Source organism: Rattus norvegicus, chromosome 1 (genome assembly GCF_021556685.1).
Source record: "Rattus norvegicus strain SHRSP/BbbUtx chromosome 1, alternate assembly SHRSP_T2T, whole genome shotgun sequence".
Lineage (NCBI taxonomy): Eukaryota > Metazoa > Chordata > Mammalia > Rodentia > Muridae > Rattus > Rattus norvegicus.
In genome coordinates this window covers 260,683,615-260,710,541 of record NC_141534.1, presented here as the reverse complement: position 1 = coordinate 260,710,541, position 26,927 = coordinate 260,683,615, and the positions used below count along the sequence as shown (strand labels likewise).

The 26,927-nt window shown below is 42.5% G+C and overlaps 1 protein-coding gene and 1 non-coding gene across 2 annotated transcripts in view; one reads left to right on the top strand and one right to left on the bottom strand.

Moving 5' to 3' along the window:
* Window positions 1-26,927, bottom strand: part of Sorcs3 (sortilin-related VPS10 domain containing receptor 3) — a 618,610-nt gene that overhangs the window by 350,813 nt on the left and 240,870 nt on the right.
* On the top strand, window positions 24,835-24,965 carry LOC120100433 (small nucleolar RNA SNORA17). Its single transcript, XR_015655971.1, has one exon. It is a non-coding gene; the product is annotated as a small nucleolar RNA SNORA17 (small nucleolar RNA).

Sequence of the window (26,927 nt, the reverse complement as noted above, 5' to 3'; positions counted from 1 at the left end):
ACTAAGGGGAAATGGAAGAAAAATATTTACACACATATACAAAGAGGCATCACCTTCTTCTGTAACACATTTCTTTGAAGTTACAAATCTACGGTTTCTCTTTATTCCCGTTAGAGGGAAAACAAAAACCCTGAGATTTATGAACAGTGCTGTTTATTTATAATCCAAGAACTCTCCTCATACCATATGGTTGTGAAATTTACAGAGAGACAAAGTGAGAGGAAATTGCCTGCTTAATTCAATGGCTCTGGCAAAGTTAGCAGGCAGGGACAACATCCAAACATTGATTCTTCCAACACATGTGTCAGCATGCAAGGCATGGAGCCATGCATGCAAGAGAGCAGAGGGAGCCCTTGTTTCCCTGGAAAAACCACAGCTCAGTGTGGTAGGTCACCAGAGAGATGCACAACCCATGAGGAAGAAAGAAGAGGAGTAAGAAGCTGAAGGATGAAGGGGTAGCCAGTGATCTTGACGGGATCGGCATGATATGAGTCTTTCTTAGGAAGACAAAGCGCACATGAGTCTCTACACTGCTTTTGCTTCACTTATTTTCATCGGGTGCCAGTGAGAACGAGGAGAGAATTTCCAGATCAGTCTCAGTGGCTTAGTGTTCCTTACCAAGAGAGGCAGTAGCTGGCTGCCCTTAAGGAGCCAGACAAAACTCTACCCTGATCATCTCTTTCCTCTGCTCTGCGCATTACAATTTCAAATGAGGGACAAATGGGGAGAGAGGGGAAGGTTGTCACTGAAGAACTGCAAATGGTGATAGTTCCTGGACGGAGAATGGAATCGTAAGGGGGGAGGGGCAATTAAATAAGAAGGATAGAGTCTGGTTGAAGATGGACTCAACTCTATGGCAGAGCACTTACCTAACGTGTATGAGGCCCGAGGTTTAACTCCCAGAACAATACTGAGGGAAGATGATGTGGCAGATCCTGGCTATCCAGAGCCCAGTGGAGCTGCCTATGTCATACCTGAGTCCCGTACCTGGTACATGTACTATCGGCTGCCTTTCCATATCGATGGAGCTACTTTTCTGCGTCACCTCACAAAATATCACATAATCCCCCAAAATGTACCTAGCTCCAACATTTTCTATTGGCTGCCTCCACATTTCCAAATGCTATGCAATGAACGTTCGCCCTTTGTGTCCCAGGACACTGAAATCAAGCTCATCTCATCGCTTCTCTCATCCTCATTCTCTGCTTCGCTCCCCCCTGCATCCTCCATCTTCCTTCCTCCCTCCTTCCTCCTCCCTCCTCCTCTGCCCTTCTCACTTCAGTGATGATGCTAAACCCTACAGTCCTCCCTGGCTTTCCTCTCCCTTATCTCTAAGTGGTTGCCAAGTTCCATTAGTTATGCTGAAGAAATATTACATTCATTGGTCCTCTTCTCTCCTCCTGGACAGCCCAAACGCAACCAGGTAACTAACCTGAGAGGCTCCCTGGGATGACCCTGGACTCCCAGTCCTTGCCACGCCGTCTCTGAACACCCTGCTCCAAGCAGCATTGCATGTGCCCACCCGGTGCTCAAAGAAGAGCATTGGGCCACTTTCCAGGTTGAGGACCTTCACAGTTCCACATTTCCTACATAGTGCAATGGGAATTCATTCACTATCGCCATCCACACTACTTAGTTCTAGTCCAGAGCATTGTATGCAGTTGAACCCCACAATATTCAATGATTACAGGCGTGGTAGATGAAAAATACTGAGAAATGTCTGCCTCCCACCTTTCTCTGAGAAACACTGTGATGTTGGGCAGCACTGGAGGGCTTATCAAACTGAATAGATTTGACTGTTATGAGTGTGTAAAACAGTGGTAAGAAAGTACAAGGTTGAGAGAAGAAACAAGTGGGCACTGGAGTTCATAACAAGAAACAGAGATAAGGCCCAGTCAGTCCACAGCCAGAATAAGTAAGAAGGACTCCCTGCTCCTCTAATAGAAGTCTGCAAATAAAACACAAGGCCCTTGGAAAGCCAAGTAATTTATGGACAGAGGGTGGAAAAAGATAAATGAAATTAATGTGTCAGTGAAGAGTGTGGTAGAAAAGGAGGGGGAGCGGGCACCAACAAGAAACATAAACTTGCAGCAGGAGAAACACTGGCATCCTTATAAGGAGGACAAAAGGGAGTCTCGGGAAAGCAGATGTCTGCCAAGACAACTATATACAGCCAGCCTTTGCCAGAATTGAAAACAACTGGCAAGTCAAGGTGCTGCTCACTTTACCATTGAGACCCCTTTCTACACACAGAGTGAGTGAAGCCAAGAGCCTCAGGAGTGTAGAAGGCAAAGCCCCCACTCCCAGATACAGACTCATCAAAAACACCCACCAAGGAAAAGCTTCATATCAGGGGATTCGATAACCAAAGTTGGTCCATATACAAAAGAAAGTAGGTAAGAGGAAGGCTTGTGACCTCTCAGAGACATAGGAACCATACCACATGCTACAGGTTGAATCCCAAAGACACAGAATCATTCCACAAGTAACATTAAACTGGAATAACTGTACCAAAGATAGAGATTTGATTGCCAGACTGACATGGGAAAAGGAGAGGAATTGTTCCAAGTCCTTCTGAGCTTCAAATGAAGTTATGGGCCACACGGTGATGCTCTTTGAGTGGCCTGTTGCCCTTGCAAGTTCAACTCTGTAAGTCCCTGCTAAGGATCCACATCAGTGTCACCTCATGATACTATCTTATAAACAAACAACTGTGTTCTAAATACCTGTCCAATGTCCTCTGGACAAAAATCAACCAGTCCACAAGTTGTGAAAGAACAGACAAAGTCTGGGATCTGGTGAAAAGTAGAAGGTAGGATGGGAAGAGTGAAAGCTGAAGCAAAAGAGCAGAATTATTAATCATAATAAAAAAAGTGAAAATGAATTTGAGAATCAGAGAAGGCAACTAGTACTAAGGAAAGCCACTGTTCATGTAAGACAGGAAGAATGACATCACAGAAAGAGAACATGAAGATGTCTACAGTGAGAATAGCTTGTAGACAGGTCCTGAGGCAGGAAGGACACTTAGAGAATTTTGAAAGCCTTGTAAGGCTCAAGTACAAAAGCAAGAAGTGAAACAAGCAATAAGGGGACTCTACTCACTGCACCAGGAAATCACAAACCAGAGGCAGAAACCGGTGTACAGGAAATGCAGTCTGTGTCTCAAGTACAAGCCCTGGATAACATTCACCTTTCTTGACACTGTTTTATTAGGTATTAAATAAGCTATAAGCACTTCTGATTCTAGATAAGATGGAGGGACATGAAAAAGTTCTGAAAAAAATAATAAACATAAAATAATTTTTTCAGTGAACATCATGCAATAAAGAAGTGGGACCCCAAAGGAAGGAACTAAATAAAGTTTACAATTATCCTAGACTAATATAGGAGTGTCTGGGATGTATACACAGTTAAGAAGTGGAGGAGAAGCCACTATCTTTCAGAGTACAGCAAATAGAACGGGGGAGTCTAGCAGGCAAACATAGCTAGGTTTTACAACAATATCCTCTTCTGAAACAGTCCTGGAGAAGAACAAGGCTACACATGCAGGGTGAACTCTAGATGTGTGAAGAACATCCCTTCAATTCTTCAGCTGGTACTGAACAGCATGAGGAGAAACCCCTAAAATAACAACTTAATTTCAGAAGTTCAAAGACTGCCAACAATAACACTGTTCTTATAGGCCACGGCTTCAACCATCGTAAACGGTGTGGTAGAAGGTGAAATACCTCAGTGTAGGTCTGTCTTGTTAGCAAAGGGAAAGTCAAGCTTAGCACAAATGCTTTCTGATAACCCCTAACAAATCTGAAAAGCAGGAGCTAGAATAGTTCAATTCTTCCAAGTAACTTAATGTTATCAAGAGTGGAAGACGGAAATAATACTAAATATTTTAAATGTACAGGAAATCTCACACAATAGAAAGTAGACAATATTAATATTACCACTCCTGAGGAATCCTGTTCTAAACCAGTGAAGAAACAGCATAAGCATAAGGTTTCAGTCAAGAAAACACCAAGACAGTTATTATTACAGCTTTTTTACTTAGTTAAAAAATTAAAGAAAAGATGTACATGTTCACTAGAGACATGATGGATATGACAACAGCACAAATAAAAAGCCAGAGGCAAACGCTAATGTGAGAAGTCACTGTGCAATATTAACACAAATGAGAACTTGCATAGGAAGGGTTATGAAATAAACATGTGGCTTTACAAACTATTTAATGACAGAGAAAATAAGAAGGATGTCTAATGTAATCTTTAGAAGTCGAAGACGGGGAGGCAGAAGAAAGATTTTAATTAAATACTGGCTGGCTATTTTCAAAATTTGTAAAACATATAGGCTCATGTCCAAGAAGCATAAAAATCCTAAATGTAAGAATTGTGGATTTAAAACAAAAAAAGCATATTGCTTGTCATCAAATTGATTGTCATCAGCATTAGTTATAAACAAACAAAACACGATTGGTGCAGAAAACTGTGGTGCATTTTTCTTTGCTTTGACTTGTTTCTCTAGAAATAAAGTACAGACTCTACGAGAGCACAAATACCAGCCTAGGCTACTATACCCAGCAAAACTCTCAATCAACATAGATGGAAAAATCAAAATATTCCAGGACAAAACCAAATTCAAGCAATATCTACCAATTCATCCTTAGAGAAGATTCTAGGAGGAAAATTCCAACACAAGGATAGTACCTATGCCAAAAAAAGATATTAATCATCTCACAAGAAAGCCAAATGGAGAGAAACACATGTACATAATGCCACCTACAAAAACAATCAAAACAGGAACCAACAGTCATTTGTCTTTAAAATCTCTATATATAAATGAACTGAGCTCACCTATAAAAACACATAAGCTAACAGACTGGATACCCAAACAGGATCCAGCATTTTACTGCATGCAAGAAAAACACCTCGATAACAAAGACAGACACTATCTCAGAGTAAAAGAATGGAAAAATATCTACTAAGCAAATGGTCACAGAAACAAGTTGACGTTGCCATCCTAATATCCAATATAGACTTTCAACTAAAAGTTATCAAGCAAGATGAGAAAGGAAACTTCACATTCATCAAAGGAAAACTCCACCAAGAGAAAACCACAATTCTGAACACATATGCCCCAAATGCAAGGGCACCCACATTCATAAAAGAAACTTCACTAAAGCTCAAAGCACACATTGAACCCCAAACAATAGCAGTGGGAGACTTCAACACCCCACTTTCACTAATGGAGAGGTCATTGAAACAGAAACTAAACAAAGACACAATAAAACTAATAGTGGTTATGAGCCAAATGGATTTAGCAGATATCTACAGAACATTTCACCCCAAAGCAAAAGAAGTCAAGGTCAACAAAAGAAGAAGGTCAAAAGAATGGGACCTTCTCTAAAATCAACCATATAATTGGTTGCAAAACAAGCCTCAACAGATACAAGAAGATTGAAATAATCCCATGCATCCTATCAGAAAACCATGGCCTAAAACTGGTCTTCAATAACAACAAAACAACAGAAAGCCCACATACATGTGGAAAGTGAATAAATCTCTACTTAATGATAACTTGGTTAGAAAGAAATAAAGAAATTAAAGATTTCCTGGAAATCAATGAAATTGATGGCACAACATACCCAAACTTATGAGACACAATGAAAAGCACTGCTAAGAGGAAAATTCATGTCAATCAGTACCCTGGTAAAGAAATCAGAGAGAAGATCTCACTAAATGGAGAGATCTCCCATGCTCATGGATTGGCAGAATTAGCTTAGTAAAATGGTGATGCTGCCAAAGGCAATCTACAGATTCAATGCAATCCCCATCAAAATCCCAACATATTCTTCAAAGACATGGAAAGAGCAACTCTCAAATTTATCTGAGAAGGCAAAAAGTCCAGAATAGCAAAAACAATGCTTCACAATAAAGGAACTGCTGGGGGAATCACCATCCCTGACCTCAAACTCTACTACACAGCAAGAGAGATAAAAATTGCATGGTATTGGTACAGAGACAGACATGTTGGTCAGTGGAATAGAATTGAAGACACAGAAGTAAAACCACACACTTCCCCACACTTGATATTTGACAAAGAAGTCAAAAATATACAATGGAGAAAAGAAAGCATCTTCAATAAATGGAGCTAAATAGCAGGCTGTCTGTATGTAAAAAAAATAAAAATAGACCCATATTTGTCACCTTTCACAAAGCTCGTTTATGTAGATCAAGGACTTCAACATAAAACCAGATACATTGAATCTAATAAAAGAGAGAGTGGTAAAGAACTTGGAACTCATTGGCACAGGGGGAAATTTCCTAAACAGAACTCCAATGGTTCACACTCTACGATCAAGAATTAACAAATGGGAACTCATTTGGAAAGCTTCCGTAAGGCAAAAGGCATAGTCAGTAGGACAAATCAGCTTCCTACAGGTTGGGAAAAAATCTTCACTAACCTTACATTTGAGAGAGGGCTAATATCCAAAATATATAAAGAACTCAAGAAGCTAACCACCAAAAAAACCAAAGAACCAAATAAAAATAGGGTACAGAAATAAACAGAGAATTCACAACAGAGGAATCTCGAATGGCTGAGAAGCACTTAAAGAAATGTTAAAGTCCTTAGTGATCAGAGAAATGCAAATCAAAATGACCCTGAAATTCTACCTTACACCAATCAAAATAGCTAAGATCTAAACCTCAGGTGACAACATATGTTGGCAGGTATGCAGAGAAAGAAGAACACTCCTCTGGATTGGAAACTGGTACAACCACTCTGGAAATCAATTTGGAGATTTCTCAGAAAATTGGAAATTGATCTACCTGAAGACCCAGGAAAACCACTCTTTGGAATATAACCAAACCACCATGCCACAGGGGCACGTGTTCTAAATTATGTTCATAGCAGCTTTATTTATTTTTTTTTATTAACTTGAGTATTTCTTATATACATTTCGAGTGTTATTCCCTTTCCCGGTTTCCGGCAAACATCCCCCTTCCCCCTCCCCTTTCTTATCGGTGTTCCCCTCCCCATCCTTCCCCCATTGCCGCCCTCCCCCCAACAATCTAGTTCACGGGGGTTCAGTCTTAGCAGGACCCAGGGCTTCCCCTTCCACTGGTGCTCTTACTAGGATATTCATTGCTACCTATGAGGTCAGAGTCCAGGGTCAGTCCATGTATAGTCTTTTAGGTAGTGGCTTAGTCCCTGGAAGCTCTGGTTGCTTGGCATTGTTGTTCATATGGGGTCTCGAGGCCCTTCAAGCTCTTCCAGTTCTTTCTCTGATTCCTTCAACGGGGGTCCTATTCTCAGTTCAGTGGTTTGCTGCTGGCATTCGCCTCTGTGTTTGCTGTATTCTGGCTGTGTCTCTCAGGAGCGATCTACATCCGGCTCCTGTCGGCCTGCACTTCTTTGCTTCATCTATCTTGTCTAACTGGATGGTTGTATATGCATGGGCCACATGTGGGGCAGGCTCTGAATGGGTGTTCCTTCTGTGTCTGTTTTAATCTTTGCCTCTCTATTCCCTGCCAAGGGTATTCTTGTTCCCCTTTTAAAGAAGGAGTGAAGCATTCACATTTTGATCATCCGTCTTGAGTTTCATTTGTTCTAGGGATCTAGGGTAATTCAAGCATTTGGGCTAATAGCCACTTATCAAGAGTGCATACCATGTGTGTTTTTCTGTGATTGGGTTACCTCACTCAGGATGATATTTTCCAGTTCCAACCATTTGCCTACGAATTTCATAAAGTCATTGTTTTTGATGGCTGAGTAATATTCCATTGTGTAGATGTACCACATTTTCTGTATCCATTCCTCTGTTGAAGGGCATCTGGGTTCTTTCCAGCTTCTGGCTATTATAAATAAGGCTGCGATGAACATAGTGGAGCACGTGACTTTTTTATATGTTGGGGCATCTTTTGGTATATGCCCAAGAGAGGTATAGCTGGATCCTCAGGCAGTTCAATGTCCAATTTTCTGAGGAACCTCCAGACTGATTTCCAGAATGGTTGTACCAGTCTGCAATCCTACCAACAATGGAGGAGTGTTCCTCTTTCTCCGCATCCTCGCCAGCATCTGCTGTCACCTGAGTTTTTGATCTTAGCCATTCTCACTGGTGTGAGGTGAAATCTCAGGGTTGTTTTGATTTGCATTTCCCTTATGACTAAAGATGTTGAACATTTCTTTAGGTGTTTCTCAGCCATTTGGCATTCCTCAGCTGTGAATTCTTTGTTTAGCTCTGAACCCCATTTTTAATAGGGTTATTTGTCTCCCTGCGGTCTAACTTCTTGAGTTCTTTGTATATTTTGGATATAAGGCCTCTATCTGTTGTAGGATTGGTAAAGATCTTTTCCCAATCTGTTGGTTCATAGCAGCTTTATTTGTGATAGCCAGAAGCCGGAAACAAACCAGATGTCCCACGACAGAAGAATGGATACAGGTAATGTGGTTCATTTACACAATAGAATACTACCCAGCTATTAAGAATGAGGACATCCTGAGTTTTGCAGGCAGATGGACGGATCTAGAAAATATCTTCCTGAGTGAGGTAACTCAGATCTCAAAGACATGCACGGTGTGTACTCACTAACAAGTGAATATTAGCCAAAAAAAAGTACAGAATACCCAAGATTCTCCATAGAACTCAAAAAGCTCAACAAGCTGAAGGTCCCAAGTGAGGATGCCTCAGTCCCACTTGGGAGGGAAAAGAAAGCAACCACAAAGGAAGAGGGGGAGAAGGAGGAGCCTGGGAAGTAAAGAGGACTGGGGGTGAGGGGTGGTATTACTTCTTTTTAAAGTTTATAGCTAAAATAGCTAAGAGCCCTGCTTCCTTTGAAGCTTGCATGATACTTTTTGGATCATGAAAGCTATGCTGCCTTTGGGTTATAACACTGACCAGCACAGAACAACAACCCTAAGTGTTCAATAGTGGATACAAATACCATGATGGTGACTGCCAGCTCTCTAATGAGATGTATGGCTTGCCCAACAAGAGGAAAATCATGCCTGGAAAAAGCAACAACTACCTAGAGCTAATGAGGTCATGAATCCAGGAGGAAGATCTACAACTGTCACTTCAGTAAGCCAGCCTAATTCCTTACTGTGCTCTAAATATTTATCTTATACTCATACATAAATATAGCTCTCACCCCTCATCAAAGACTTTGTAACAAAATGAGAGCACTACAGAAAACCACAACTGATAAGGAAAAAGATTTGACTGTGTGGAGGTCAGCCCAATGGCTCCATGGACAGTACATCTTCTGCGCCTAAAGCTCAGGGAACAGTGAGGAAAAGCAAGGAAAGATTACAAGATCCAGTGGAACAGGGCATCTGCCGTGATTTTGCATCTCTTAGCATGTCAGCCAAACTATACTCATGAAACTTCAATAGCACATCTTCAAAAACAAAACCTGAACAAAGGTGATACCAATAGATAGTCTAAAATGGAAGGGAGAAATCTAATGGTCTTCAACCCTAGACAAAGGACTAAAGGGAATTAAGGAATGGTGGAAGTAGATGAAATAATCTTCCCCAGGCAAAAGGTCCCCATTCAGTTATCCAACAGCAAACGGTCAACCCTGAAACCATATATGTGCAGGTCACATTACATGGACCAAATATCTGCAGTACAAAAGAAATCACTAAAAACAGTAGAATGATAAATATAGAAATCTGAATTTACTCTGGAATAGAGACCAGATATAGTAATTACACAGATGAATGTGTGTTTCTGATTATGTACTTTTTTACAATATAAATTGAGCCTTACATAAAACTTCTACAATATTTAAGAAGTTCTTAATACACAGAAAAGAAAAGTGAACAGTTACAATGGTCCAGTGTCGATAAGAATCAAAATAAAAAGTACACTTTTATAAGCATCCTGTACCATAGAAGAAATAATGATATCTGAATCTAACCTTACTATAAGATTAAAATGTATAATATGAAACTTCAATCAATTTCTAAACTAATGTAATAAGGGGTTTTAGCCAATAAGGCAACAAAGAAGATAGGATATAAAAAGTAATTCATGCAAAGGAGCTATAAAAAGAACAAATATCAAACAACAATAACAAAAAGAAACCCTTGAGCAAACAAAAACAAAGAATAATATAATAGACTTTAATCTACACATGGCAATAATCACATTAAATATAAATGTCCCAAATGTTCCAATAAAATGGCAAATATTGTCAGTGTGTTTAAAACACCAAGACCCAGTTTGATGGTGTCTATAAGAGATAAGCTTGAAGTTACAAGACACAAATTGGATAGAAGCAAATAGAAAAGTTTTACCAATCCAAGAAGAGCAAAGTGACTCTAACATCTGAAATACTAGCTGAAGATTAAAAAAAAAAAGAAAGAAATACTTTGTAATGGTAAAGTGGTCAGTCTGTGCAAACAACATTGTAAGTCACATTTTATGTCTATCTCAACAAATCTTCAGAACATATGAAATAGAATAAGATAGGGTCAAAGCTAATATCCAATCATGATTATGTTTTAGTGAATTTGGTAAGTGACTATTTCCTAAGGCACCCAAATGTCTCCCTGGTATTCTCCATGGCTGCATTGAAATTTCTCCTCAGCCTCAAAACTGAAGTCTGCGATACTGAGCCTCCTGGCCCAGTCTTATCCATTTAGCTTGCTTTGTTTAATTGATTGGTGCCCCACTACACATAGTTTAAGTATTGTTAAATAGAACCTCTGGGATTAAACAAATGTAGGTGAGCTCCTAATCTCCATTTCCAAGGTTTTATCATTAAGTTCATTCAATTTGGAACAATGAAGAGGAAAGGTTGGATCTGAGGTCTGAGTTACAGGAAAGCAGAAACAAAGACCAGGTGACATCTTGGTGGGCTTGTGGCACAGGCTTTTTATTCCAAATATGTAGGAAGCTGTAGGAGAATTGCAAGTTCAAAGACTGTGAGGGTAACTTATTTAGCCCTATTTTAAAATAAAATAACCCCAAAGGGGGTAGGAAAATAATTCACTGTTAGAATGCTTGCTTAATATGTCCAAGGTTATAGCTTCAATCCTCAGTAACCTCCTACACACACACGTGTGCACACGCACACACAAGCACACACATGCACATGCATACACACACGTAAAAGTATACACATGTAAATACACACACATACATGAATGTCTTCACAATATGAGGAATATGAACTACGGTTTCTTACACTGGGCTACTTTGAATTCCCACTTTCTATTATAAAGTCTGATATATAAAAGAAAAGTAGGATTGAGATGAATTCTTGGGATCAGGAAGCACGTGGATCTCTTAGATTAATTACTTGGCTGCTCAACTTTGCTCTAGTAGTAGCTTGGAATTTATGGATCTGATTTCAGGGTTTAAATTTTCAGTTTTATTCTGAGAAGCAGGGAAATGAAAGCCAAAGTAAAACCATTTAAAAGAGGTTAACTGTTACGACTGCATGCGACTCTTAAAAGTGAGCCTAGAAGGGACAGTTTTTACAGTACCCACTTAAAGAAATCTGAGATGTCTCAATGTCTTGGGCAAGCAGGAGGGAAGTCCTGAGGGAAACACACTGTGCCACTGGCCTCCAACATGTCAGGCCGCACAGACAGTGCCAGAGGCGCCCAGATGGGCCTCCTGCTGTCTCCACTGGCTTGTCCATCCCCAGGCCCCTGGAAAAGAAAAGGATGCCCACCACCATCTCTGCTTGGAAGATTTGTATAGACCGGGCCCACTGCAATTCACGAGAGCTACAGTAGAGCATCATGCAATCCCAGGAGCGTGAGCCAAAAAATCAGGTAACGGAGATGAGTCAGAAGCAAATACGAGTGGACAAGAACTCAGTTCACAGGGGTTAACATTTGGAAAGGGAACTATGAACACCAGAATCCCTTAACGGAGGACCTTGAGGCAGAGTGGATATCCAAGTGAGAACCCAGCAATGTAACACAAAGGGACCGTTCCTCTGATTCCCATTAGTATTCTTCTTGGCCCCCTATAAGCAGACCAGAAAGCAAGCCTGCAGAGCCTCCCAGCACCGCCATCTTCCAGCCTCTGTGCCAATAACTCATCGGCTCACTCCTCTCTGGTTTCCAGTCACTGCAGGACTGAATGGCTTCAATTCCAGCCCCCACAGAACTGTATTTCTCTGTGACCAGAAGCCTTTACTCAGCCACCCCTCCTCCTAGAATATTCTGCTCCTGCTCCTCCCCATTGCCTCCTACCCACCCATTCTTTCAGCTTTACACCCTAGAAGCTTTTCCAAGTGCTCAAGCAAACTAGTTTCATGCCTTATTCTAATATCTCCGAGCAGTCACAAACTGTGTGTAAAGTGCCACGCCATGTCCTCACACTGGTTTCAGTTTTCATTCAGTTATTCTTTATGTGCCTCTTTTGTCTCCCCAGCTGAGCCATACCTCCATGTAAAAGAGAGACCCTAGAATTGAATTAACTTTGCTGCGGTGCTTGGTGAGGTAATCTCTGTGTGCCTTGTTGAATGGAGGAATCTGGATCACTGAGATCACCCGAAGACTCCTGCAGAAATACTCCTCCTGGAATCCTTTCCTTGCCCACTAGTGCAGCTGAGCTTACAAGCCGGGAAGGTTAGAGCTGACATAGGCTGCTATCAGACTACATAGAAAGTTAGACCAAGAAGGTGGTGGGAAAACAGTGAGGAGAGAAGAAGGAGCCTGAAAGTGTCCACCATAGATGCGGGAAGAATATTTTTTCAGGAAGTCAACAGGTAAACATAGTCCCACCATTCTTTTATAAATTCTACATGTTAATTTAAATAAACAGTAAAATATCAAGTAGGTCCCACCTTATAAGCCATTTATCTCTCATGACTAGCTCTTTGGGGCTCTAACCCAGAATGTACTCCAAATCTACATTTAGGAATATGTGTGTATACATATATACACATATACATAAACACATATTCCTAAATGGAAATTTGAAGTCACTCTGGGTGTACATACATACACATAATTATATGATTCTATCATCTTTTTATGTTATTATATTACCATTAACAGTGTTGTGCAATAATCTATTGCATTAATTCCTTGTTTAAATACATTTTTGAGGAGTAGGATAATGAAGAAACCCACCTAATAAGCTTGTAGAATTTCTGCCAAGAGTAAAAGGATTCAGATAGACTTAGATGCCTTCATATGGGGATTCTCTAAACAAAAGTCCCTGAAACAAAAGTCTTTGCCTTTATTCCACTACATAAAGCCAAAAACCACACTAGCCTTATTAATAGAAAAACTTTAAAAAGTTTAAAAGAAATTAAAGCTGTCCTTCAACCCAAAAGATGCTCATTCTAACATTCTCACGGCTGTGGATTCACTGCACCTTTATTACCTGATACTTCAAGCCCCTTGGTTTTCAACTCTGTGAAGGTAGAGGCCTGGCTAAGCTACATTTCCTAGAGATGAGGTGCATGACAAGCCTTGCGCATAACCCAGCCGTCACAGGGAATACACGTAACTGCCCCATCTCTCCCCCCTTTACTACTCCGTTTGACAGTGGTGTCTTTGCTATCTAGCTACAGGTCATGTGACCTAAGAATAAGCTTCATAGAGGAAAGAATGGAGAACCAAAATGTTCACGGAATACAAAGGAGCACACAAACCCTCTCCAGGAAGTGAGCTGCTCAGCGTGTGCATGCTTCGATGTCTGCTTTCTTCATGCACATCACGTGAACCCCACGGCACATGTGGAGAGAAGTAGAAACAAATACAGACATAGTTTGTCGGTGATTCAGTCTATATTTGTGGATTAACTTTTGCGCCCTATGCCTCCACATCCCGGAAGCATTTGAAAAGATGAGGTCTAAGAGTGGACTCGGATCCTAACAAAACTGAAGCACAGAAAGATATGATTTTAAAGTCCCGCCGAGTACTTAAGACCATGTTGCTGCAGAGACCTCTGGGATATGCAAGAACATCCTGGACACATTCAAAGTGCTTCCCAGCCACTTGAGACACAGTGTATGAGCGCTGACAATACAAACTGAACCCTTCTGTCCTAGGATCTCTGTTGACAGGAACCTGATAAGGGCAAGCCTTACAGTTCTAAGACGCCGAGAAAAGAGAAAGTGTTGACACGAGAGGCAGTGTTCTACTTGGCTGTGGCCAGGAACATTCTTGAGGGGCTGAAAGTGACCCAGCATCCTTTGTACCCTCCTGACTGAAGGGCAAAGATCAGACTACCCTCTCTACACATAGCTGCATCTCTGTGTTTCCCCACACTTGTATTCTCCGGAGCGCTGTCAAATCACTCATGTGGGGATTTATTTCCAGGTCATCTGACCCCTACTAGTTCCAATGCAGCAGAGGTGGCAATATATGAAACAATACAGTCGTAAAAGACAAGAGGAGCAGCGTCACAGTCACAAGGCTGGTAGCAAGCATCCTTGGAGGGACATAAAATAGAGCAAATTGAGGGAGCTGTGTGGGACCAGACTATGGAGAAGTACACTTTTATGCCCAGTTACCCAGGGGAATTCAAAGGCTCACTTTGGAAATTGCCCACCCCTCCCTTCTACCAAGTGTTCCGGGATGTGTAAGACATATCCATATCACCCCACGGGGAGGTCATCTCATGTCCATACACAACAGGACCTTATTCCTTCTTCTCCAAGACCAAAGTTTTGTAGGCATCTCATGCACTAAGACCTCATTGTCTGGCCTAAATTTAATTTGTAATCCTCCTGCACCTATCTCAAAGCCGTCGGTGGTTTGCTGGAGTGGACTGGCTGCTTTCCTTCCCTTTACTGGCTGCTTTCCTTCCCTTTACTGGCTGCTACATCCCACAACCCTGCCTTTACTTGAATTTACTATGCTTAAAGGTCTCAGAGAACACACGGGTTTTTGCCTCATAAGTCCCAGATGGTAGATTGTTTCAGATCACTAGTTAGATCTTAGTTTTCATTTATCTGCTCCAGAGTAGCTCAAAAAGAGACGTTCCTTTAACAGTGAACGTGGAATGAAGAATGGATGGGATACCAAACTCTATGTTAAGCACCATACCCGTCTAGGGATCTAGCACACGTACAAGACTACAAACTCCTGGAACTCCTGGGCTAAATCCCCCTTTAAAATGCTCCATTTGTCTTGCCAAAGGGCATTGACAATCCTGACGTTGAAAGATTTCAAAAGAGATGCAAATACGTCTGTTAACGCAGGCCCTATCCCTCTCTGTGTCCTACCATGCTTCATCCATGCCTGATTCTCTAGACCCCTGCATTCTGTATTAAAGTCTATGTACTTTTGGATCTTTATAACTGACTTTATTAATTGTTCCACTCATCTTGGGTGCGCCAGTCCATGTCACATTTGTCTGCCTCAACAGGAAGGGTGAGTGTTAGGCCTTTGTTCACTCAGTTTAGATCTCAGTAACTAGCCACAGCGGTGAGGTCGGAAGAGACACAGAACTGTACAAGGAGAGAAGCCAGCCTCCTCTGTGCTGGTCAGTGGCACAGAGGGAAGGTGTGGTGGCTGGGTGCTGGCAGGAAAAGACCATGGGAACTTGGAAGAGGAATATTCAAATAGAACCCCTTTTGCACACCTCCCTCTAGGCTCCTTGGAGGGAAATTGGTGGGTCAGCCTAATCTGGATTCTTAAAAAATACCCCAGTTCCTGCCAGCGTCTTGAAAAGTTACTTAAAGGGACACAAAATAAGCTCACCAGTGAAAAACAAGCCGCCCCTCAGGGACACCAGACTCAGTTGGCTGTTCTGCTCTATATCCCTAAAGAATCAACCAAAAGGAACCATTTCTCTTAGTTCGGACTCCCCACTAAGCCTTTATGGTGCTAATAAATGAGCTGAAGTCTAAGGTATCGCCTTTAAAAATCCATATTTCAGCCTTTTCTTTATCATCCCTCCATTCCCAGTGAATCACTCCGTCTTCTCAGAGCCTTTGCGCAAAGGCACTTAATCTCCCCGTTTAATGACACCGTCTATGGAAGGAAGCCTCGGTGTCTCCCTTCACCAATAGCTAGATCAATCATGTGTCTCTAAGAAAATGAAGTCATAGCAAGCTGGGTTTTAACATTGCTGAGGGGGGTCATTAGGACCGCTGAGACTCCTCCTGCTGAAGGACTCTGATAGCTTGTGATTAATTAGTCTTCTTCCCGGAGCCTCTCTCTGCCTTTGCTGTCAAACCTACTCACCTCAATGCCAAGACTCTTGAGCTTCCTAGACCCCTTGGCAACACACATGAATGAAGTTCAGGAACCTTCCCCGTCCCCTGCTGCTCTCCTCTGGTATTTTAAAAAGTGACACTCCAACCATCTGTGTGGAGGGTTGACTGAGAAATTGGTTCAGTTATCCATAAGCTTAGAACGTGTGTCCTTCCTCCCCATGACTCCGTGATGGTGAGCTCCTGAGCACTGGGGTGCACTCTTCTTCAGTTCAGTGATCATCAACACTCTCTCTCTGAGGTAGACGAAGAGGTCAGCAGGGGAAACACCACGGTGAGTATGAGACATGGGGTTAGTGTTCCCCTTCCCTGTATAAATGCCCCCTAGCTTGTGTGACATCTGCAGAGTCCAAAGTCAGGCTGGGAATGGAGGATGCTTGCGGAGATTAAGATAGGAAAGGGGGTTGGGTAGCACAAACTTGGGAGGTTATTCAGGCACAGAGGAAATCACATGCACACTTTGGAAGTGGAAGTGGCTTCCTGGATATAGTTTAAGTGAGTGTTGAGTCAAATCCATAGACATACTTCTCAGGTCATCCTCAGCCAATCTCACCTCCCTCCTTTCCACTCCGGAGTCTTCATTTGTGAAGTGATGCTATAGAATTCTCCAGCCCTAGTCACTCTTGTTCCTTCCCCATCACAAGCAGGAAAGTCCTACTACTCATGGCTTTGCATTTTACAGCACCGAGGTAGGATTTCTCAATGAATCCAGATTTCATGACCCCAGATAATAAACCTGGGGTTTGAATGTCTAAACATTCAAACATTTAAACACTCTGAAGACTCTTGATTCCTAATTAAAAAAAAAGATACAATAACCATGTGGGCCTTGTCTAACCCATACACTAAGTTCTGTTGGATGAATAACTGGTGAGGGTATTTCTTTTGATAAGGAACTAGTCACACTTCTGATCATGTATCAAAGTCAGACCCTTCATCCCCTAATGAAACAAGAGAACCCAAATATTTCCTCTAGAATAATCCCATTCTAAAAGTTTGATCTTCAAATGGGTTAAAGGAAATATCAGTATATCAGCTGAATCAGGCAGATCTTTACCCAAAATCTGTTGCCTAAAGGAAATCCAGGTACTTCCCCTACTGTAGACAGTGTGGCAGATCAGTCTATGAAAGAACCCAACCTCAAATCAAGCCATTTATGCCAGATCGTAACAAAAGTAATCAAGTAGAGGCTAGGATCATACAGGACATAGATAGAGGGGACATTTATATTCATCTTATCACAAAAAACTATTAAAATCATAAAACTAAAGCACCATGCTATTGATCCTTACAACCAAGGATAACTGTTTCAAACCAACTCATGTAATCATCCAGATACTGGCTTTACACTTTTTGTCCTATTTTGTCTTTCTGTATATTTTCATAGTCCATCATCACAAATATAAACTCAGTCCCCTCACAAAGAAAATCTTTGTTTGAGGGCTAGCTAAATTAGTTATAGTTAAGTCACAAAATCCTTTAAGGAAAATCTACATGCTCACTATATACTCACTGAGCAGCTCATCATCTCTGACTTCACATCTCACTTAACAATTTACTTCTTGACCGGCGGATCCCGGACCGCAGCAGCTCTCTGCTCCCAAACCCCGTGGGAGAGAGACCTCACCGCGTGATCAAGTGGGCACTCCTGAGGCTGCAGAGCGGAGGAGACCACCAACACTGCCCACCCCTGCCCACATTCCTGGCCCAAGAGGCAACTGTATAAGGCCTCTGGGTTCCCGTAGGGGAGGGCCCGGGAGCGGCAGGACCCCTGCGCCTGAGACACTGCCGGAACCTGAAGGAAACAGACCGGATAAACAGTTCTCTGCACCCAAATCCCGTGGGAGGGAGAGCTGAACCTTCAGAGAGGCGGACACGCCTGGGAAACCAGAAGAGACTGCACTCTGTGCACATCCAGGCGCCAGAGGAAAACACCAAACGCCATCTGGAACCCTGGTGCACGGAGGCTCCCGGAAAGAGCGGCGCAGATCTTCCCGGTTGCTGCCACAGCGGAGAGGACTTAGGCAGTACCCCACGAGCAAACTTGAGCCTTGGAACTGCAGGTAGGACCAACTTTTCCCCTGCAAGAAACCTGCCTGGTGAACTCAGGACACACAGAGGCAAAATTCCTCTAAGGCCGGGCACTTCCTGTGTTTACCGGAAGTCCCACACCGGCGGATCCCGGACCGCAGCAGCTCTCTGCTCCCAAACCCCGTGGGAGAGAGACCTCACCGCCTGATCAGGTGGGCACTCCTGAGGCTGCAGAGCGGAGGAGACCACCAACACTGCCCACCCCTGCCCACATCCCTGGCCCAAGAGGCAACTGTATAAGGCCTCTGGGTTCCCGTAGGGGAGGGCCCGGGAGCGGCAGGACCCCTGCGCCTGAGACACTGCCGGAACCTGAAGGAAACAGACCGGATAAACAGTTCTCTGCAACCAAATCCCGTGGGAGGGAGAGCTGAACCTTCAGACAGGCGGACACGCCTGGGAAACCAGAAGAGACTGCACTCTGTGCACATCTAGGCGCCAGAGGAAAACACCAAACGTCATCTGAAACCCTGGTGCACGGAGGCTCCCGGAAGGAGCGGCACAGATTTTCCTGGTTGCTGCCACAGCGGAGAGGACTTAGGCAGTACCCCACGAGCAAACTTGAGCCTTGGAACCACAGGTAGGACCAACTTTTCCCCTGCAAGAAACCTGCCTGGTGAACTCAAGACACAGGCCCACAGGAACAGCTGAAGACCTGTAGAGAGGAAAAACTACACGCCCGAAAGCAGAACACTCTGTCCCCATAACTGGCTGAAAGAAAACAGGAAAACAGGTCTACAGCACTCCTGACACACAGGTTATAGGACAGTCTAGCCACTGTCAGAAATAGCAGAACAAAGTAACACTAGAGATAATCTGATGGCGAGAGGCAAGCGCAGGAACCCAAGCAACAGAAACCAAGACTACATGGCATCATCGGAGCCCAATTCTCCCACCAAAGCAAACACGGAATATCCAAACACACCAGAAAAGCAAGACCTAGTTTCAAAATCATATTTGATCATGATGCTGGAGGACTTCAAGAAAGACATAAAGAACTCCCTTAGAGAACAAGTAGAAGCCTACAGAGAGGAATCGCAAAAATCCCTGAAAGAATTCCAGGAAAACACAATCAAACAGTTGAAGGAATTAAAAATGGAAATAGAAGCAATCAAGAAAGAACACATGGAAACAACCCTGGACATAGAAAATCAAAAGAAAAGACAAGGAGCTGTAGATACAAGCTTCACCAACAGAATTCAAGAGATGGAAGAGAGAATCTCGGGAGCAGAAGATTCCATAGAAATCATTGACTCAACTGTCAAAGATAATGTAAAGCGGAAAAAGCTACTGGTCCAAAACATACAGGAAATGCAGGACTCAATGAGAAGATCAAACCTAAGGATAATAGGTATAGAAGAGAGTGAAGACTCCCAGCTCAAAGGACCAGTAAATATCTTCAACAAAATCATAGAAGAAAACTTCCCTAACCTAAAAAAAGAGATACCCATAGGCATACAAGAAGCCTACAGAACTCCAAATAGATTGGACCAGAAAAGAAACACCTCCCGTCACATAATTGTCAAAACACCAAACGCACAAAATAAAGAAAGAATATTAAAAGCAGTAAGGGAAAAAGGTCAAGTAACATATAAAGGCAGACCTATCAGAATCACACCAGACTTTTCGCCAGAAACTATGAAGGCCAGAAGATCCTGGACAGATGTCATACAGACCCTAAGAGAACACAAATGCCAGCCCAGGTTACTGTATCCTGCAAAACTCTCAATTAACATAGATGGAGAAACCAAGATATTCCATGACAAAACCAAATTTACACAATATCTTTCTACAAGTCCAGCACTACAAAGGATAATAAAGGGTAAAGCCCAACATAAGGAGGCAAGCTATACCCTAGAAGCAAGAAACTAATCATCTTGGCAACAAAACAAAGAGAATGAAAGCACACAAACATAACCTCACTTCCAAATATGAATATAACGGGAAGCAATAATCACTATTCCTTAATATCTCTCAATATCAATGGCCTCAACTCCCCAATAAAAAGACATAGATTAACAAACTGGATACGCAACGAGGACCCTGCATTCTGCTGCCTACAGGAAACACACCTCAGAGACAAAGACAGACATTACCTCAGAGTGAAAGGCTGGAAAACAATTTTCCAAGCAAATGGTCAGAAGAAGCAAGCTGGAGTAGCCATTCTAATATCAAATAAAATCAATTTTCAACTAAAAGTCATCAAAAAAGATAAGGAAGGACACTTCATATTCATCAAAGGAAAAATCCACCAAGATGAACTCTCAATCCTAAATATCTATGCCCCAAATACAAGGGCACCTACATATGTAAAAGAAACCTTACTAAAGCTCAAAACACACATTGCACCTCACACAATAATAGTGGGAGATTTCAACACCCCACTCTCCTCAATGGACAGATCATGGAAACAGAAATTAAACAGAGATGTAGACAGACTAAGAGAAGTCATGAGCCAAATGGACTTAACGGATATTTATAGAACATTCTATCCTAAAGCAAAAGGATATACCTTCTTCTCAGCTCCTCATGGTACTTTCTCCAAAATTGACCATATAGTTGGTCAAAAAACGGGCCTCAACAGGTACAGAAAGATAGAAATAATCCCATGCGTGCTATCGGACCACCACGGCCTAAAACTGGTCTTCAATAACAATAAGGGAAGAATGCCCACATATACGTGGAAATTGAACAATGCTCTACTCAATGATAACCTGGTCAAGGAAGAAATAAAGAAAGAAATTAAAAACTTTTTAGAATTTAATGAAAATGAAGGTACAACATACCCAAACTTATGGGACACAATGAAAGCTGTGCTAAGAGGAAAACTCATAGCGCTGAGTGCCTGCAGAAAGAAACAGGAAAGAGCATATGTCAGCAGCTTGACAGCACACCTAAAAGCTCTAGAACAAAAAGAAGCAAATACACCCAGGAGGAGTAGAAGGCAGGAAATAATCAAACTCAGAGCTGAAATCAACCAAGTAGAAACAAAAAGGACCATAGAAAGAATCAACAGAACCAAAAGTTGGTTCTTTGAGAAAATCAACAAGATAGATAAACCCTTAGCCAGACTAACGAGAGGACACAGAGAGTGCGTCCAAATTAACAAAATCAGAAATGAAAAGGGAGACATAACTACAGATTCAGAGGAAATTCAAAAAATCATCAGATCTTACTATAAAAACCTATATTCAAAAAAACTTGAAAATCTTCAGGAAATGGACAATTTCCTAGACAGATACCAGGTATCGAAGTTAAATCAGGAACAGATAAACCAGTTAAACAACCCCATAACTCCTAAGGAAATAGAAGCACTCATTAAAGGTCTCCCAACCAAAAAGAGCCCAAGTCCAGACGGGTTTAGTGCAGAATTCTATCAAACCTTCATAGAAGACCTTATACCAATATTATCCAAACTATTCCACAAAATTGAAACAGATGGAGCCCTACCGAATTCCTTCTATGAAGCCACAATTACTCTTATACCTAAACCACACAAAGACCCAACAAAGAAAGAGAACTTCAGACCAATTTCCCTTATGAATATCGACGCAAAAATACTCAATAAAATTCTGGCAAACCGAATTCAAGAGCACATCAAAACAATCATCCACCATGATCAAGTAGGCTTCATCCCAGGCATGCAGGGATGGTTTAATATAAGGAAAACCATCAACGTGATCCATCATATAAACAAACTGAAAGAACAGAACCACATGATCATTTCATTAGATGCTGAGAAAGCATTTGACAAAATTCAACACCCCTTCATGATAAAAGTCCTGGAAAGAATAGGTATTCAAGGCCCATACCTAAACATAGTAAAAGCCATATACAGCAAACCAGTTGCTAACATTAAACTAAATGGAGAGAAACTTGAAGCAATCCCACTAAAATCAGGGACTAGACAAGGCTGCCCACTCTCTCCCTACTTATTCAATATAGTTCTTGAAGTTCTAGCCAGAGCAATCAGACAACAAAAGGAGATCAAGGGGATACAGATCGGAAAAGAAGAGGTCAAAATATCACTATTTGCAGACGACATGATAGTATATTTAAGTGATCCCAAAAGTTCCACCAGAGAACTACTAAAGCTGATAAACAACTTCAGCAAAGTGGCTGGGTATAAAATTAACTCAAATAAATCAGTTGCCTTCCTCTATACAAAAGAGAAACAAGCCGAGAAAGAAATTAGGGAAACGACACCCTTCATAATAGACCCAAATAATATAAAGTACCTCGGTGTGACTTTAACCAAGCAAGTAAAAGATCTGTACAATAAGAACTTCAAGACACTGAGGAAAGAAATTGAAGAAGACCTCAGAAGATGGAAAGATCTCCCATGCTCATGGATTGGCAGGATTAATATAGTAAAAATGGCCATTTTACCAAAAGCAATCTACAGATTCAATGCAATCCCCATCAAAATACCAATCCAATTCTTCAAAGAGTTAGACAGAACAATTTGCAAATTCATCTGGAATAACAAAAAACCCAGGATAGCTAAAGCTATCCTCAACAATAAGAGGACTTCAGGGGGAATCACTATCCCTGAACTCAAGCAGTATTACAGAGCAATAGTGATAAAAACTGCATGGTATTGGTACAGAGACAGACAGATAGACCAATGGAATAGAATTGAAGACCCAGAAATGAACCCACACACCTATGGTCACTTGATTTTTGACAAAGGAGCCAAAACCATCCAATGGAAAAAAGATAGCATTTTCAGCAAATGGTGCTGGTTCAACTGGAGGGCAACATGCAGAAGAATGCAGATCGATCCATGCTTATCACCCTGTACAAAGCTTAAGTCCAAGTGGATCAAGGACCTCCACATCAAACCAGACACACTCAAACTAATAGAAGAAAAACTAGGGAAGCATCTGGAACACATGGGCACTGGAAAAAATTTCCTGAACAAAACACCAATGGCTTATGCTCTAAGATCAAGAATCGACAAATGGGATCTCATAAAACTGCAAAGCTTCTGTAAGGCAAAGGACACTGTGGTTAGGACAAAACGACAACCAACAGATTGGGAAAAGATCTTTACCAATCCTATAACAGATAGAGGCCTTATATCCAAAATATACAAAGAACTCAAGATGTTAGACCGCAGGGAAACAAATAACCTTATTAAAAAATGGGGTTCAGAGCTGAACAAAGAATTCACAGCTGAGGAATGCCGTATGGCTGAGAAACACCTAAAGAAATGTTCAACATCTTTAGTCATAAGGGAAATGAAAATCAAAACAACCCTGAGATTTCACCTCACACCAGTGAGAATGGCTAAGATCAAAAACTCAGGTGACAGCAGATGCTGGCGAGGATGTGGAGAAAGAGGAACACTCCTCCATTGTTGGTGGGATTGCAGACTGGTAAAACCATTCTGGAAATCAGTCTGGAGGTTCCTCAGAAAATTGGACATTGAACTGCCTGAGGATCCAGCCATACCTCTCTTGGGCATATACCCAAAAGATGCCTCAACATATAAAAGAGACACGTGCTCCACTATGTTCATCGCAGCCTTATTTATAATAGCCAGAAACTGGAAAGAACCCAGATGCCCTTCAACAGAGGAATGGATACAGAAAATGTGGTACATCTACACAATGGAATATTACTCAGCTATCAAAAACAACGAGTTTATGAAATTCGTAGGCAAATGGTTGGAACTGGAAAATATCATCCTGAGTGAGCTAACCCACTCACAGAAAGACATACATGGTATGCACTCATTGATAAGTGGCTATTAGCCCAAATGCTTGAATTACCCTAGATCCCTAGAACAAAGGAAACTCAAGACGGATGATCAAAATGTGAATGCTTCACTCCTTCTTTAAATGAGGAAAAAGAATACCCTTGGCAGGGAAGGGAGAGGCAAAGATTAAAACAGAGACTGAAGGAACACCCATTCAGAGCCTGCCCCACAGGTGGCCCATACATATACAGCCACCCAATTAGACAAGATGGATGAAGCAAAGAAGTGCAGACCGACAGGAGCCGGATGTAGATCGCTCCTGAGAGACACAGCCAGAATACAGCAAATACAGAGGCGAATGCCAGCAGCAAACCACTGAACTGAGAATAGGTCCCCCGTTGAAGGAATCAGAGAAAGAACTGGAAGAGCTTAAAGGTGCTCGAGACCCCAAAAGTACAACAATGTCAAGCAACCAGAGCTTCCAGGGACTAAGCCACTACCTAAAGACTATACATGGACTGACCCTGGACTCTGTCCCCATAGGTAGCAATGAATATCCTAGTAAGAGCACCAGTGGAAGGGGAAGCCCTGGGTCCTGCTAAGACTGAACCCCCAGTGAACTAGACTATGCGGGGAGTGTGGCAATGGGGGGAGGTTTGGGAGGGGAACACCCACAAGGAAGGGGAGGGGGGAGGGTGATGTCTGTCCGGAAACCGGGAAAGGGAATAACACTTGAAATGTATATAAGAAATACTCAAGATAATAAAAAAAAAAAAACAAAACAAAACAAAAAAAAAAACAAAAAAAACAAAACAAAACAAAAAAAAAAAAAAAAAACAATTTACTTCTTCTGCCCCTAGAGGCCTTGCAGGTGTGGCTGCTGTGTCACATGGGTGTCAGTAGGTGGCAGAGTGGAAAGAAGCTATGTCTAAGCTCAGGGTTCTGACCTAACATTCCCTGAAAAAAGAGATCCTGAGATCACCTCCAGTCCGGCACCACAGGTCTCAGACAAGAAGCTATCCTGAGTTGACCACCAGTCCAGAGGTGCACAGTCTGGGAGTGGGGGGCAGACCATGCCTGAGATGATACTTGCCCCATGCCATAATATATGAGCACTGCATAGAACTCCTCCTGAGACAATCCCAACACTCAGAGACCCTGGGCACCACTATGAGGAGCAAGTAAGTGGTGGAGAAATGGAAGAGAGAGAGAGAGAAAGAGAAGGATGTGGGCACAATGAAGAAAGGCAGAACTCGAGACTCTAGGGTAGTGAGGAAGTCTAATGTAACTGCTAACCTCAGACCATGGTGGGGTCTTGTCCTCTGCTGCCACTGGGGACCTCTAACCCTGCAGTAATTGGGTTTTCTTACTACCAAAGGCCAGGCAGATGTCCCTACTCTGGGCTACCAACCTGGGAACATGCTGATATCTGAGGGCTGTGCAGACTGGCCCTATCCCTCACCCAGGCATCCTGGAAGAGCTGATCCTCTGGGTATGAGAACAAGAGCACTGACTCTGCCCTTAGCCAGCTCTAGTACTCAATAGAGCCACCCTGACTGTTGTAGGAGTTGCAGGAAAGCCAACCCCAAGGACAGGAGTATGGGGGAGCTAGCTGTACCATTTGTCTCCAGTGTGGTGGTATGGACTACAGTGAGATACCCTTCTCCCCCCTACTCACCCCCCTCTACTCACCAGTGGCAGGTAGGAGATCTGGTCCTGGGGTCATGAGATCAAGAGAGCTGACCCTACACCTCACCAACTGCAGCACCCCAGAAAGTGGGCACTGCACCTTGCCTGAGCATCACACTAGAGCTGATCCTGGTGCCTGGGCTACTGGAAAGCTATCCCTAAGGGCATGAGAATGGGAGAGCTGGCCCCATCATTTGTCTGCCAGGCAGTGACATGGTCCAAGGAGACAGGCCCTTTCCCCTCACCTCTTGCCACCTACAGCAGGTAGGAGCACTGGCTTTAAGGTCTGGGAGAGCTGGCCCTGCACCTCTCCTGGATATGGGGATTGCAGGCGAACTGGTCTGGAGGGCATAAGAGCAGAAGACCAGGTATCCCAGATACCTCTCAGGCCAAATCCAGAGCTTTTAATTGACCGACCCCATAGATGAACCGATGGAGTGCACTGAGTGGCCAGTCCTACAGATGCAAAACTACAGGATCTCCATGACACAGGACCACCAGAGGATATTTGAGAGGAGTCCCAGTGAGGTTCCAGTATTTATAGAGTCGCATTAGCCAGAGGCCCCCACCAGACCAACAAGTCAGTGCAATGAACATTTGCAAGCAAAGAAGCGTGGACAAGATTATGACACAGCACAGCTTCCGTGTTCAACAGTGAGGTTTTTTTTTTCTGTCCCACTGTTGCAGGAGGAGGTTGTAAGGGTGGAGGGAAGGTTCGAGGGAAGGGAAATATGAGTATAATTGTGGTGCATGATGTGGAATTCACAAAGAACCAACAAGAAGGTTTTTGTTAAAAGAGTTTACTTTTCTAGTGGAGAGTGAAGATGCTAAGTCATTCAAACCACATCATAACCAGGTGTATTCTTTTTAAGATGGTGTGTGTGCATGTGTGCATACCTGTGTGTGTGTGCATACGTGTGTGTGTGTGTGTCCTGTGTGTTTGTATTTGTGTGTGTGTCCTGTGTGTGTTTGTTTGTGTTTGTGTGTGTGTCCTGTGTGTGTGAGTGTGTGTGTGTGTCCTGTGTGTTTGTATTTGTGTGTGTGTCCAGTGTGTGTTTGTTTGTGTTTGTGTGTGTCCTGTGTGTTTGTATGCGTGTGTGTGAGTGTGTGTGTGTCCTGTGTGTTTGTATTTGTGTGTGTGAGTGTGTCCTGTGTGTGTGTGAGTGTGTGTGTGTCCTGTGTGTTTGTATTTGTGTGTGTGTCCTGTGTGTGTTTGTTTGTGTTTGTGTGTGTGTCCTGTGTGTTTGTATGTG